Source organism: Pteropus alecto, unplaced genomic scaffold (genome assembly GCF_000325575.1).
Source record: "Pteropus alecto unplaced genomic scaffold, ASM32557v1 scaffold71, whole genome shotgun sequence".
Taxonomy (NCBI): domain Eukaryota; kingdom Metazoa; phylum Chordata; class Mammalia; order Chiroptera; family Pteropodidae; genus Pteropus; species Pteropus alecto.
In genome coordinates, this window is record NW_006433024.1 from 8,255,121 (window position 1) to 8,271,276 (window position 16,156).

Genomic DNA, 16,156 nt, shown 5'->3' on the forward strand with positions numbered 1-16,156 from the left:
CGCGCAGGCGGTCCCGCGGGCGGTCGTGGAGCGCAGCCGGAGCACAAAGCTACGCGGCGCCTTCCCGGCCACCGCACCTCGCTCCGGCCGCCGCGGGCGCCCGGGGCTCGAGCCAACACAATGCACCCGGGCCTAGGCCGGGGCTGCTCGAACACACAACCCCAGGACTTTCTAGTAAACAGCTCGCCTTGCCTTCGTCCCCACCCCCATCCCTGCCGCCCGGCTTTTGCCGTTGCCCCTCGCCGACACCCTTTCCTCCCCTCCTAAGAAATCCCCGCGGAGGAGGGGGCGGGGACGTGGGGACCCTGAGAGGTCGCGGGCCGAGGACTTGGGGGGGAGGGGAGAGAGCAGAGGGGCAAGCCACGGAGTGAGAGAGAGACAGCTCCTAAAAAAGAATTCGCTTTCGCTCGGGGGTAGAAAATAAGCCCTCCTCGGTTCCAAATTGCCAGGGAAGCGCCCGCTCGTGCAAATGTCAGGGACACCGGGGCAGCCGCGGTCCGCAGCCTCTGAACCCCAGCACGCGCCTCTGACAAGGCACCTCTCACCCGGGCTCCGCTTTGTGTGTGCATTTTTTTTCCCCTTCCTCCTGCGCTCGGCACCCGGCGCCCGGCCGCCTCCTCCCCCTCCCCCGCCCTCTGCCTCCCTTCCCCGGGCGGATTACCTTTCCCGGGCTGCGCTCAGGGGCCCGGGGATGCCTTCAGCGCCGGCGAGCTGGCGATCCATCGCGGAGCCGGCTGGAGGCGCGCCGGGGGCGCGCGGGGGCGGCGAGGGGCGCCGGCGGGCCAGAACCTTCGACCTCGGAGGTCCCGCTGCGGGCTGGGGCGGGGGGCTAGGGGGCGCGGCGCGAGAGGAAGGCGGGGGGAGAAAGGACGAGAGCAGCCTCGATCTGGGGAGAGAGCGAGCGAGGGGGCGAGGAAAGGGAGCAAGGGCGCGGCGAACCGGAGGGAGCACGAGCAGTGCAGTGACAGGGACTGCCACTGGGGTCAAAGGAGCACAGCTCCAGGAAGCAGGGCGGCCAAGGCGCCGCTCCGTGCGCGCTCCCCGGCGGGACCCCGCGCCCGCGTGCGTGCCTCCTGCAGCCCCGGCCCACTCGAATCCCCTCCGGCGCCCCGAGGCCTCGGGGTTGCAAGAGGAGGAGGGAACTCAGGGCGAGGCCAGCAGCCTGCTGGTGCTCCCGGGTCAAGCAGGCGGCAGGAAGCTGTGCTGCAAGTTCATCATCATGAGTGTGATCAGCGTAAAAATGATAGGGGGCCGGGGAGGGGGTTGTTACGGAGCTCCAGGACAATAAAGGGAGTTTTCCCTCCAAATGAGAGTCTTCTGCAACGAGAACACCCAGCTTCCCCCCTCCCCCTCCAACCGACCTGCCAGGCACTGTCTGGAGTCCTGGCACAGCTCCAGGGCGCAGAGCTCGCTGCTGGGGCAAGAAGAGGGGCTCGGCACTGAGCTCAGACCAGATAAGGCGACCTTGGGTCCCCTCCCATCTGCTGAGCTTAGGCTTTCCAGGGGGAGAGCTATGAACCCTTTCCTTAAGCCTTTCAACTCTCCAGATACACACACACACATACACACACCTTTTTTTCTGCAATGGTGTTTCTAAGAAAGAAAAGGCCAACCCAACTGACAATTTTTTTCACCTCCACGAATTAAGGCAGGTTCAGGATAGGGAGGTGAGGAGAGGCAGACTCTAACTGTTTTCGTTTTTGTCTTTGGGTCACTGTTTTCCCCAAAAGAGAAGCCCTTCACAAACGTTTTAAAAATTGTTAGTCCCCTTTTCTCTGGGGGGAGAAAAGGTTTTCAGAATTGTATGCAAACAACATAAGGAAAGAGAAAGACACTGAAATGCTAGAAGACAAGACAAGGAAGAGAAAGCTTTTAGAAAACTTGGTTGGCAAAGCTGCCTGTGCAAGATGAGGTGGCCCTGTGATGTTATGCCATTGTCAGAGCTGAAGGATTTGGACGGCAACCAGATCTAATTCCTTTCCAGGAGTCAGACTCAAAGATCTAGGCATTTTCCAAAGGGAAATCCAATGGATGTCTGTGTGAGAAAGAAGTGTGCTAAGTGTACTTCGTGACAAGTGACTAGACATCCTGGCTGAAATTATACCCCCTAAAAATAAAAAGGAACCATTTCAACCTGGTCTGTGGCCTCCGTGCTGAGACTAATTGGTTTCCAGGGTATGAGGAGGAAGAGAGAGAGGCTGGTAGGAGCCCCTATAAAAAAAGATCAAACGGAATTCACTTGAAAATATTTCCCTTCTACAATAGGCTTTCCTGGCACTTGAATTTTAAGTAACCTATCTCTTATGCCTGGGTTGAAATGAAGGGGGAAATGGTTTTGCTAATGTATTTATTTTGTTGTACAGTATGCCCAGAGTGTCGGTACTTGTCAAATGTGCTGGGATCAAGGGACAGTGACTACTCTTGCACAGCACAGATCACAGCAAGTGGCACTGACATTAAAGAATGCGAAAGATAGGTTGGGGGCACCTTTTTAATTTTGTTTTTGTTTTTCAGCCCAGCAGCAAACACTGACTAGAATAGTGTTTTTGAAAAAATGCTTGGTTTGTTTCCTTTATTCTATGAGTTAAAGTATACTCCTCTCATGTAAAAGGTTTGAGTTTTTAGACTGAGTTAGGATGAGTTAGTCCAAAAAAAAAAAAATCAGACTGAGTTTAGACTGAGTTAGTCCAAAAAAAAAAAAAAAAAAAAAATCAGCACCAGCCAAATAATTTCTTTGGTTTTCTAACCTTTTCTTTCTTGTTTTTAGAAACTAACTGGTAATCAGTCAAAACAGTCAAACCAGTTTGTACATGATCCTAAATCTATGTGCACACAGACAATAAATAATAATGCCTTCTACTTTAGTGGCACATTTAAAAGAATATTTAATGCTATAAGAAATCAAGTGAGTGATCCTTTACAAAGTTGACGAAAATTTATATATCGTTTTGCAGAGTGGGGAAAAAATTGAGGCAAAAAAAGCTTAAAATTGTAACTTGTGCTGTAGGAAGAAGTTAACATCTACAGTGTCCCTGCTGATTAATTATACACTGAGAAGAAATAATGATCAAGCTGTATAAGGGTTCTAAAATTTTATTTCCATTGGGCTACCAAAAGAAAGAAACTGGAGAAATGTAAGTGAATTTAAATAGTAAATCAGGAACAAAAGGGATTTATTTTTCAAATAATTCTCATTACACGAATTTGAACATATTGCATTTTGTTAAATCATATAGCCACCAACACTAAAAGCTTGTTTTAAAATGATTAGATGTGAACCATGTCTGTCTCCTGATTATAATGTCTGCCTCATTATACCAGATTTTAAATGCTATAGGCTGGGACTTTTTTTTTTTTTTTTTTTTAAGATAAGTGAGCCTATAAGTTCTATTTTTTGTTATTGTTATTAAATTCAATTTTTATTGTTTGTAATGGAAAACAAAAGAAGGATAAACATCAAATGCCAAGTTTATGATTGCCTCTATGCAAATACTGCAAATTTTTTTCTTTAATGGAATGTAAATCTGGACCCTTTCTCTAGTGATTTCATCGAAGGAACTGGCAAATATGCTTCCTGATAGCCTGCTGCAATATCTTTTTTTCGGGGAGAAAATGAGAGAGAAGAATGTGGGAGAACTTTAGATGGAAGCTTGGAAAGTGAATACTGCTTTCCTTGAAAGCCCAATACTTTATTTGGAGTTGGTTTTCATTATCCCTGTAATAGGTTTTTCAATAATTCAGGGATACTTGTGTGTACCTTAAAACTTGGTTCAATACTATGATTCTTCTTCAGAAAAAAATTCATTGAAACTATTGCATTTTGTTGAATAATTTTTTTGACATTATATACACCAATCTAACTCTAGGAACAAACAGCAACTATTTTACTTCTTTTTTTCCCCCCCTTTAAATTGTCTGCATTTTTATCATTTCCCAGCAAAAGCTAAGATGTATACTATGGGAAATTAGAGCCTGTTGATAGAACTATTATTATGATACAATTAGAAAATAATCTGAGCCAACAAACACCTTTATTCTAAATTCCTACAGTATTTACACTTTTTGACTTGTTTCAAATATTTTCATTGTAGCCCCTTCAAGTTTGAGAACTACAGCCAATATTTCTTTGTGTCCTTAAGTTCTATTCACGTAGCAGACAATTGGAAATATTTGTTAAACAATTGTATGGTTCAATAAATGAGAAAGCGAGTAAGAGAATGCATGAGTGAATGAGACAACTACACAGTGAAGGAAAATCCATACCAGATATTCAGAAACGGAAGTGATGTCATGAGACCAATGTCAGAGGATAAGAGCTAAGGACTTTCCATTGAGTTCAAATAGCACCTTTAAAGGGGTTTGCTAATGCATTTAGAAACATGAAATAATACATAAGAATGTTTCAGAAGTCGATATTCTCATTGAGAATCTAAGGATTGTTATATATCACATCTTTTTAAATACAGTAGGATGCAAAAAAAAAATCCTGAGTAAAATTTATCTTAACATTTACAGGAATAATGTTCCAAGATATAGTATCAAAAGAAACATATCTGATTAACCAGATCCTTTTTGAAGTCCTCAAAATAAATAAATAATTTATTTAATAAATAAATCAAATAAATCAACATACACAAATCTTTTTTTTTTTGTCTTTTGTATTTAAAATTTCCTATTGGTAAACTGATAAAAATGTTTATGGATAAGAAAGATTTAGGAAGCACTAGAACTGACAAAATTTTATTTCATAAAATAAATTATATAGTCATTATCTTAGAAAGACTAAATTCGATCCAGTTTTGCCAGCAGCATAAATAATAAACATGGAAGGCGTGAAAATCTTACAATTATGCAAAACACTAATTTTTACTCTACTTACTAGCTAATATCTAGTATGTATCAACAAATCAGATAAGAATTATTTATGCAATAATAATTTAAATAATTAATTTAAAAAATCTGAACAGGATGCTAAGCATGTATAAGTGTGTTTTTCATCCTGAAAGACTAGCATAATCTCTGTTATCAGTTAATGTTGGCTGAGTTTTTCCCCATATCATGATTCCAATTCTGGAAAAGTGGTAGAATTCAGTGGTACTTGGGATCATCTTGTTCTGGTGGAAGATCATGCTCATTGAAGTAAAAGCCAAAGTTATCTCTTTTGAAAGATGGGCACTGTGGAAGACCCATAATAATCTGATTTTTTAAAAATGTATGTGGGAGTTTTCAAGTTTAATAATTCAATTTGACAAGCTAGCATAAGCTATATCAATATTTTTAGTAAGTAATGTATAATGTAATTTTCCTTCTCAGCAAAAATAAATAAATACATTTTTAAAAAATTGAGGTTGATTCACAAATATAGTGGACAATTTGGTGACAGACAGAGGGGTGGGGAGCTGGGAGGCTGGGACAATGCAGTGAAGGATTAAAGAAGTACAAATTAGTAGTTGATAGTTGCACATGAGGATGCGGGGCACGGCACAGGGAATGCAGTTAGCATTAATATGATGGCTAAGTGGAGGGAGGAAGCAATTGGGGAAATCGTTTTATGAACAATATAGATGTCTAACCAATGTACTGTATACTTGAAACTAATTTAAATAAATTAATTTATTTTTAAAAAATTGAGGTCGAGAGACCAGCAGAATCTAAAACTCATTTTTCTTTGTATTATTTAATGTAATAGTTATGTTCATTTTTCAACAGATATTTTCTTAAGTTCTGCTTTGTGCCAGGCAGAGTACTTAAACCATGATGACGGTATAATGACTCAAAAAGCAGAGGTTTCCCCATATTATGAAGTTTGCGATCTCATGAGCCTAGAGAGAGACTGACTTTAAATAATCACACGAATAAATAAAAATTATATTTATGAAAAGGAGAGCATCCAGTTCAAAGAAAACACACAATAGGGAGACTTTTTATCCTCTGAGGTTGAATGAAGACTTTCTTGCTGGAGGAAAAGAATATGAGGATGTCAAAGGAAAGAGAGGGGCAGGGCGGTGGGGTAAGGAATTGTGTGGTGTCTGCGAAAGGGGTTTGGATACAGATCTGTAGGCAGAGGCCAGAACTGAAGGGCCAAGTTAAGAGATGTTTGAAAGTCACAGCTAAGGCCCTGTTCAAGATGTTTGACTTTATTATGAGGGCAATTGAAGCTCTTTAAGAATCTTAAGTAGAAAGGCTAACATGATTAGATTTGTGTTTTGAAAAGGTCACTCTTCCCCCAGCATGGAGAATAGATTTTGGGGGGCCTAGAGTGAACATTGGGAGGCTATTTGGGAGCTATTGCTTCCACTGGTTTGGAAGTGATGGTAGCCTTCAGCATGACACTATGGAGGAGAAGAGATGTGGAGAGGCATGAACGGATTCGAAATTTGAATAAATTTTATGTAATAAAAACAAAGATTATCAGAATCCTGAAATACTGGCTAAAGGCATAGTAATACCCAGCCAGAGAGGCTGAGAGCCATACTCTTCACTCCATGCCACTCACAGGCCAGCCTTTCTATGTCTCCAAGCTATCTTCATTCAATTCTATAGTCATCTTTTGGAATGCCATCTTGTAACGAAGAACTGCAGTATTAAATACAACGCTGGCATAAAATGTTTCTAACTTTTTAAAAATATACAGATCCTAAAACTTTATCCCTCATTTAACGTTCCACACCTATTTTTGGCCCACATATGGACTTGTTCTTATTTCTGATAAAATAAGAATCCAATAGGTAAATGTATTTGTTTTCTTTTAAAGATTTTAGATGCTACATTCATTTTGTCTGTCCTCATCAGAACTAGTTCACCTATATTTAACATTCCAAACAATATTCTAAAGGATTCTTAAGAGCTGTTTTTTAAGTGAAATCTTCAAAGAAATAGATATACTCTCAGAGAAAATACATAGACACTGACTACAAGTAAGAATATTGCTCTCTTGGTGCAGGATTATTCCATGTGGACCCAACCGATCTTCACAAACCCATTGTAAGAAAGAATTTCTAGGTGCTGGGCTCCTAATTGGTATAAGCTAAGTCACTTTAGCCCTGCTTAGTGACTCAGACTGCCAAGAAAAGGTGCAATGGAAATACATACAAACATTTTAGGACTTCTATAATGGCAATTATGGTTTCTAACTTTACGCCTTTCTTGGCATTTCTACATTTTGAAGCTTCCATCAGCTTCTTCTTCTGTTCTCATGATTCCCCATAGTGACCATTTATAAACAAAGTAAGATCTGCACACAAGAGAACAGTTAAAAAGCTGAGATTTAGGACACATGGTTTTACTAGATGCTAAAATAATAGGGTTTACTAGAGGTGAACCCTATTTTACACTTAGTACAGAAGGAAATTTAAATTTTTTATTTGTTTTCAATTTTTTCCTTTTTCTATTTATTGTTTTGTGAAAATTAGAAAATACAGACAAGTAAAAAGAAAAAATTAAAAATTAGCTGTTATTTCATCATTCAGAAATATCCAGTTAATGTTTCTTTGTGCAGTTTTTCCAGTCAAATGTATTTTACAAAAATGTAATAAAATTGAGGATGCAGGTAAGTATATAGTATAGTAGCAGAGAGGAAAAGAGGGCTAGAGTTTCATCTCTGCCTCTTACTATCTGTGCGACCTTGGGTAACTTGCTTAAATCCTCTGTGTCTTGGTTTCCTCTTGTAAAAATCGAGATATTATATGTACTTACTTGTACCAACCTACCTAGAGTTGTTATAAGTATTAAACAAATTAATATTTTTTAAAGAGGTTTGAAAAATGCTTGATACGTATCAAGAAATTATTATACAGTATTGTAATCCACTTCTAAATTTTTAATAAAAAGTTAACACCCTCATTGTAAATAAATTAAATACAAATATACATTAAGAAGTAAAAGCTCTCCTCTTTGTCCCTCATACCCCATCACCTGTATAACCTATTCTTTCAAATAAATAGAATGCTATAAACATCTTTCCATATCATTAAACATGTTCCGCGGCTTTATAGACTAGAATTTTCACTAAAGGAAGTGCTATGCATGTTATGAGTTCAGAATACCCAACAGTCCATATTTCATTTCAAGATACTGCACACATAGTACAATCAGAGATTGTACTTTTAAAGATGCTCCCTTAAGAATTCTGTAGTTCTAAAAAATATTAAGCGAATCCTTCTGATATTATTTATATGTATGGGAATGATTAAATTGACCTTTGAAAGACCCCCAAATTTACAATTTTTATCAGTTTATTAATTCTTTCCACCCCTCCTTTTGAGGCATAAATATTCTATAAAGCAAATTAAGACTTTTATGTTTTGCTAGCTACAATTAGTTTTGGGTTATTTATGCAGTTCGAATTTATTAGCAAAACAAGCAAGATGATAGTTTATTGAGAAGAGCTGACTAATTGATATACCAATATTTGATATAACACTTATTTGCATACTTCAGGGTTGGCAAGAATATAGAACAGGCTCTTATCTGTAGCATTCACTTAGCAGAAAGTTCCAGATGTGATGGCAATAAGATGGGAAAGTTGTAGAATTTAGGGAAGGAAGGATTTAAGAATTTTTTGAAACTTGGCAGTTCTTTGACAAGTTGTATGGCTGCTGCTTTTCCACCAGCTGGGATATGAAGTATATGGAAGTGTATATGGCCAGTGTTTATTTTATCATAAGATTTGCACATTGGAATTAAATAGTCTGTGGTAATTCTCAACCTTCACCATGCACACAGGCTAATCTACTTAAACAAACATGAGTGTTTTGGGGTGTCAAGGGGTTGGCCTGGTGGATTCTAAGATTTTCATTTCAGAAAAGTCTGTACTAAGAGAAAAATGTGTTCAACAGCATCTAGTATCTGGTATCTGAATTTGCTATTGGCAGACTGGTCTTTGCATGTCTTTGAGGCATATGGAAATTGATGATGAAAGTGCCTAGTGTAACTAGAAGTATAATTTGATGAAAACTGAAGCAGTGAACTGTGAGAAACTGTTAAACCGGTGTCATCAAACAGTGCTTCAAAAATAATGAAACAAAACTACTAGCCCTTTATGAGTAATATTGGGTAAAAATGAGAAAACACATGGTATGTGCAAAAAGTTTAAATATATGAGGTAATGCTCTTTTTAATTACTATTATTACAAAGACCACTCCAAAAGTCTACACCCAGGCTCCTTTCCATTTATCTCTAAGTAGACAATGACATCACGTCTCCTCTAAATTATTCAGACTCAGGGGATGGAATTGGCTCATTCAATAGGGAATGCCATGTTTGGTGTTGGCACGATACTTAAAGCCTCCCTCCACATTATCCCTAAACTGAAAAGCACGTTTGATGGGGGCCAAATGATTAAAAAAATTGTTGTCCTCTAGACTTTAAGCACTCAGAAAATCATGAAGAACAAAAATAAAACTGCACCATAGGTATAATCTTAAAATGTCATAGAAGTAGGAAACTTAAAAAGTGAAAACTGTTCCAGTCATCTGAAGGCCAGCAGTTCGTGCAGTCATTAGAAGTCGTTCCATAAGGGCTGAGTTTGAGGAAAAGCCAGAGGTTGCTTTGTTCTTGACTCTGAGTGAAATCAAAACCTACCCAGACTCTATACAAAGGCAATCATGGTCCGCCTTTTGCTTGCTTGGTATATGCGCTAAACACACGTAAATGACTGATATTCAGAAAAGTCTCTGATTTTGTTCATATTAATCCATGCTCAGGCTGGCAAAATGCCCACGCACAATCAAAGAGGTAGGGTATAAGCCTGCCTTTTCAAACAGGCTAGAAAATTTGTACCAAAAGATCACAGGGTGACAGAGACAGCTGGAAAAATTGGAGCTGGGGCTCTGATTTTTGTGCCAGTGGTACACCTAATGCAAAGGGAATGCAATGCAGATGACAGATTGAGAGCTATGTATGCTGTTTAGTTCCGCAATACTGTACTTACACAGAGGTAAAAATGTAACATTCTAAAAGTAATACTGTTCTGTAACATAACACAAAAATCCCTTGCAAAGAATTAATACATCAGAATCCATCAACAAGTTGCTAATAAAATAAGATAAACACATACAAAGAAAAGAGTGAAGCAATTGCTCCAGTCAATAAAAAGGTATTTTACTAAGGTCCTTTAATAATCATTTATTTGGAAAAATAGTTCTAACAAGTGTTTTTATACATATAGAATTTTCTACAAGATGGCTTAAAATGCTTGAGTCACAAAAGGTTTTCAAATTAAAGGTTTTAGGACATTTTGCTTCTAAAGGAACATGTATGATTTTTCTTGTTTTTTAGTAGTGGTTTTATTCATAATGGAAAGTAAAAAAACAACAACAAAGTATTAGCTATAATTCTCTATATCACTTCTATTTGAATAAACCTTTTAATTCAAGGTGTTATTCAATATAATTTTGGCCAGATGAAGGGTGTCATCCACAACTGAAATGCCATCTATAAAATGAAGATCATTGAAAGTTTTATTGAGTTGTGTTGAAAGTCTCTGGAGTCCATGCTGATTCAGGCTGTGTTTTCAGACTCTGACACTCCATGGCATTTGACAGGCTTGAAGACAAGCAAGACTAAAACAGTTCTCACAACACAGCCGGTGGTCACAAAGAACAGCCCATGGAGATGTCCATCGCTGAAAAAAGCAGCCTCTGGAAGACAACCAAAAGGGGAAAAGAGAAGAAAATTGAGTATGTGTGTGTGTGTGCACGCACGCATGTGTGTATGTGTGTGTGTGTGTGTGTGTGTGTGTGTGTGTGAGAGAGAGAGAGAGAGAGAGAGAGAGAGAGGGAATGAAGATTTACAATAGATGAAAATATAATATTTGAACATTGAAGGTAAAAATTAAAACCTGAAAAATATCAATGGTTGGAATTATAGGCATATATTTTCCTCTTCTTTTCCATCTCCAACAACTTTATTAATTAGAGTTTGAAAGTATAGATTGTCAATCACACAATTACGTCAGAAAAATCTGCTAGAACCTTCTGGCATCTTAGAGAAATTGGCTAATAAGTTGCAGAAAGAAGAATGAAATATTCCTAGAAATATTCTTGCTTCATTATTTATTTTAACTTTTTCATCTTTAGTAAAGCAACATCATATTCTACATATTAATTATATCATTTGCTATTTCTCTAACTTGTTTTCTGACATTCACGTGCTCTTATGTTAATTTTTTTTCTTTTTAAGGAGATATTTTGATGATATTTATTGGGGTATACATTTTTGCTTTAAATGTGTACACATGCCCTGAAGTTTTTTTTTTTTAAAAAGGATTAAAATGCTCAAAACACATATATACATAAACATGCACCACTAATATGTAAATTCTTCAAACGAGCCAGGTTAGGATAAAATCATAAGCTAATATGTGGCGAGGCTTCTGTCCTGCCATTCTCTCACCACTTTTTTTTTTCCTGGTTTTCCAAATAAACATCAGGCCCTTAGGGCTCTTTGAACTCACTAGAGTGTTTAGCACCAGCAATCACTGGTTCATGTAGCTTATCTTTTCCTGGTATTTCTATGTGATCTAATAATTCCAGCCTCACCGAGGGAATGAAAACTTCTGGGTCTGTTTCTGGAAGCACTGCACTCCCCATTGCCATCTGTGATAAACCAAATAACCTTTCTCTGCCTCAGCTATTTTCCTATAATCGTGTCTATTTTGCAGCAATGGAGTGAAGCTTGATAAAATAGTTGGAGGAGTTCGCCAGAGAAGTACAGTCTTCTGAGTCATACAGGTGTGTCTGGTAATTAAGTAATGAATAAGGACCAACCTCTTGATGGCGATATTAATTAAATATCCAACATTAAAGTGGCACTTCATTGCCAAGGGATGAATAAAACAGATCCTTACTCTATTAGGTTGGGATTCTTTAGTTATAAGTAATAGAATCTGACCCTAACTAAGATCAGCAGCAGGGAGTTTATTGAAAAGTGAAAGGATTACATCAATCGGAAGACTCGGGGTGGGGGATTAAATCTTCCGAAAATGATTGCACCAATATATATTCCATACCACATGTTCTTTTAGCCATGTGGTTTTGACTATACTTTGTTGAGAGGTAGGAGGGTGTACGTTCTTTCCCCTTGAACATGGCCGGACTTTTACGGTGCTTCAACCAAGAGTGCCACAGAAGGGACATCTCATGATTTTGGAGGCTACGTCATCAAAAGAGATTGGGCTTCTACACGGATCTTTCTGGAGAGGTGAATCTTTGGATTCCTAAACTTCCACGTAAGAAGTCTGGTCACCCTAAGGCGCCATGCAAGATCGACCACATAAAAATTTTGAGAGATGGCCAAGGAGATCTATCTATTCTTGTCCCCAGTTGTTCCAGTCTTCCCTGACCTAGTGTCAGACATGTGAGCAAGACTTCAAGCCCTGCCTTTAAGCAACCCCAGGAGAAAATGAGTAGACGAGGAATAAGCTGTCCCTGCTGAGGCCTTCTCAGACTGCAGTCTTAAGCAAAATAGATGTTGTTGTTGTTTCAAACCATGAAATTGAGGTGGATTGCAACACAGCCTTAGTAACTACAACATATGGGTGAGAAGCAGGAATCAAGGAGTGAGGATGCAGAGAGCTGGAAATCAGGAACTAGAGAAATATCTTGTAGCATTAGTAGTGTGATTGTACTATTGCCACCAGGATGACTCCACACCAAATGTCTCTTCAATCCTGTACCACTTGCTTAAGAGTCAGTGTCCTGGAGGCTACATCCACAGACCAAGCTGAGACTGTAAATCCATCTCCTGCCTGTACCTGAGTGATACAGGAATGACTTGAAAGAGCCTCCAAAGGCTGCAGTGACTCTCCAGTAGGAAGGCAGGCACTGAGTTTTTCATCCCCATGAAGACTATACCATGGGGGAAAAGAAATTGGAGTGTTTTTCAGAATGGCAAATGGATGACAGAAGTCAAAAAACAATGAGTCCACTGAGACTCATTTATTCTACTCAAATAATTTTTAGTTCTAGTATCCTTGAATACAAATTCATTGCAAGTAAAATGAACATTTTGTCTGCTAATGGTATTTTTTAATAAAGTTGTTGAAATAGTCTCAAGATAAAGTAATTTACTGGGTGTTAGAAGATATTAAACTCCTTTCCCTCTTATTAAAGATCTTAAATAATTTCATATTTAGCACCCAGTTTACAAAGTTTTCACAAACATAAAACAAGAGGCTGCAGATTATAAAAATACTCAGATTTGCCTTAAACCTTTTTTGGAACAATCTGGAGAAATAAACAAATAATAAATCAATAAAATTCTAAAAAAATGTTCAGGGCCATTGTTTCTAGAACCACAGCTCCTTTTCACTTGTATTTAATCTGTATCAGATGTGATGGCCCAACACACACACACACACACACACACACACACACACACACAATTGCCTCAATCATTTTCAATTAAATAAGCTGCTCAATTTTTTTAAAATAGTAAGACTCACTGATTGTTCTACTGGATCGGAGGTTTATTTGACTGAATTGAAAAGCCATTGATCCAGTGGCCCCATGGATAGAAAATGTAAAGGATCATTTTTTCTTACTGTCATTGTTCATTCAAGTTTTAATTTGTTTTAGTTATTTAACCGGAGACATTGTTCTCTTTTAAATGATGGTGCACACAGTGGAAAAAATGATTCTTTATCATTGAGATTTCTCTGTAATTTTAAGCAGGAGTAATAAAGACATTCTTTAAACCAGGATGCCTTCTTTTCTGTAGAAAAGACATCTGTAGACGACTCATAATTTTCCCAAGGATTTTAAAACAGATTACATATGTTTAAACACAATATATACTGAAACAATATATCACTGCTAAGATAGTTTATTGTAATTTTCTTGAACATGCATAAAATACACTTGGGAATACAACAAAATATGAAGGATTCAAGCCAAGCCTAGCAGTCTTGCATAGTTTCAGAATTTATTGGTGAAATTATTTAATAAATAGTAGATAGAGAGATGATAGTTAGGGATGGATGGATGGATGGATGGATGGGGAGAGAGAGAGAGATGATAGAAATATAGGTACAGGTGTCTTAGAAATTAAAATTCCAAAATTTTGTTTTGAAGTTTAAGTGATTGTTTTTCTTGTTTCTTTTTCTCATTTTTCTACTACTTCTACTTCTTTTTAGCTTGATTTAGCCAGTGAAATCTGGTGAAATCATGAAAGTGGGTTGAATGGGGAAACAGTGCAAAACTAAAAAAGCCAAATCACTTCACAGTCTCTTACTGCTATTCTTTCAATATTTTGCGAAAACAAGATTTCTCAACCTCACCATTATTGACATGCAGGCTAGAAAATTCTTTGCTGCAGGAGCTGGCCTATACATTGTAGGGTGTTTAGCAGCATCCCTGGCTTCTGCCCATCAGATACTAGAAGCAGTTTAGTCTTCTTTTTAATGGTAGTAAAATATGTATTACATAAAATTTACGATTAATTATGTTTAAGCGTGCAGTTCAATAGCATTAAATACACTCACATTGTTGTGCAACCATTGCCAGCACCCATTTTCAGAACTTTTTTATCTTCCTAAACTGAAACTTTATGCATATTAAACAATAAATTGCCTTTCCCACCTCCTCCCTAGCCCCTGGTAACCTCTATTCTACTTTCCATCTCTGTAAATTTGACTGCTCTAGGTACCTCGTGTAAATGGAACTGCATAAAATCTGTACTCTTGTGACTAGTTTATTTCACATAGTGTAATGTCTTCAAAGTTTATTCATGTTATAGCATGTCATAATTTCCTCCCTTTTTAAGGCAGAATAACATTCTATTGTATGAATATGCCACATTTTGTTTGTCTACTCATCTGTCAATGGACACTTGGGTTGATTCTACCTTTCGACTATTGTGAATAATAGTGCTATGAACATGGGTATATAAATATCTGTTTGAGTTTTTCTTTGAATTCTTTTGAGTATATAGGCAGAAGTGGAATTATTGGGTCAAATGTCTCCAGATAGTGTCAAATGTCCCTTGGAGAGCAAAATCACCCCAGATTACGAAGCATTTACCTAAAAGAACAACCTTCTTTGATCAATGACATTTCCACAGAGTTGAGTCATTGACTTTTAGGTTTAGAAGGGACATTAGAAGCCATCATGTTGAGTGAATCATCTCTACCTGATTCCTGAGTCTTGGATTTGGCAGTGCTTGGGAACTCCGTCACCTGTAAGGCCACCTCAGACTTGCCTTATCAGGTCTTATCTCCCTAATCTCATTTAGACCTCTGGCTCCTTCCCATCATGCCACAAATATGTTCATGTCTCTATATCCTATATTTTCTACCTCCTAGTCACCAGCAAATATCTTAATAATCTATAAAACTTCAACTCCCATTTATTCTTTGATCAATTAACATTTGAAACTGTTTTGAATACAAACACCTAATTGCTAGATTCAATCACATGTTTTCTCTTATGTTTCTTTTTGACATAATCATAGCAAAATCCAGTTTGATCCGACCTAACTCTCCAGTGAGCCATTTATTCAACAGGTATTTATTATACTTACTATGCATCATTGTGTAATAAATAATTTATTGGCCTTTATCTTTGATTCCTGGAAAGTAACCTCTAAACCCTTGAAATTTCCCGAGTGATAGATGTATTTTTGTCATTCATGATGCACCACTCACAGCATAATTGAAAGTTTATGCTAACAAGGAGACTCATAGTGGGTCCCTAGATAGTTTAAGCTAATGATATGAATCAGGATGGGGGCTGGTCATGCCAGAAAGACCAAGTATATGATTAAACTTTCGAGCTTTGAACTTGTGATATAAGCTTGACCTTTGGAGAGAGCTGGGCTGGAGATTGAGTCACATGGGCAATGATTCAACTAATCCTGCCTACGTAATAAAATTCTGATAAAAACTGTGGACACTGAAGTTCAGGTGAACTTCCTTGGTTGCAAATACTCTGTGTATTGGCACACATCAGTGTGCAAAGAGGATAATGTGCATCCTGTGGATAAGGAAGCTTCACATTCAGGATCTTCTCAGACAACGTCCTAAGTTTCTCTCTTTTTGGCTGGTTCCGATTCGTCTTCCTGAGTTCTGTGCATTGTTCTGACAAATTATCAAACCTGAGAGGGTATTGGGAAATTCTGAATTGTAGCCAGCAATGTAGTCAGAAATGAATGTGGCCT

At 38.3% G+C, this 16,156-nt stretch overlaps 1 protein-coding gene across 2 annotated transcripts in view; it reads right to left on the minus strand.

The window, feature by feature from the left end:
* MPPED2 (metallophosphoesterase domain containing 2) overlaps positions 1-1,086 on the minus strand; it is a 164,860-nt gene extending 163,774 nt beyond the window's left edge. The window contains exon 1 of one of the 2 annotated variants that reach the window (XM_015586314.2): positions 662-1,086. The gene's annotated coding sequence lies outside the window, so the exon portion shown is untranslated. The remainder of the gene's footprint in view (positions 1-661) is intronic. The other variant, XM_006907996.3, reaches the window with a different exon arrangement.
* Positions 1,087-16,156: the final 15,070 nt, after the last annotated feature.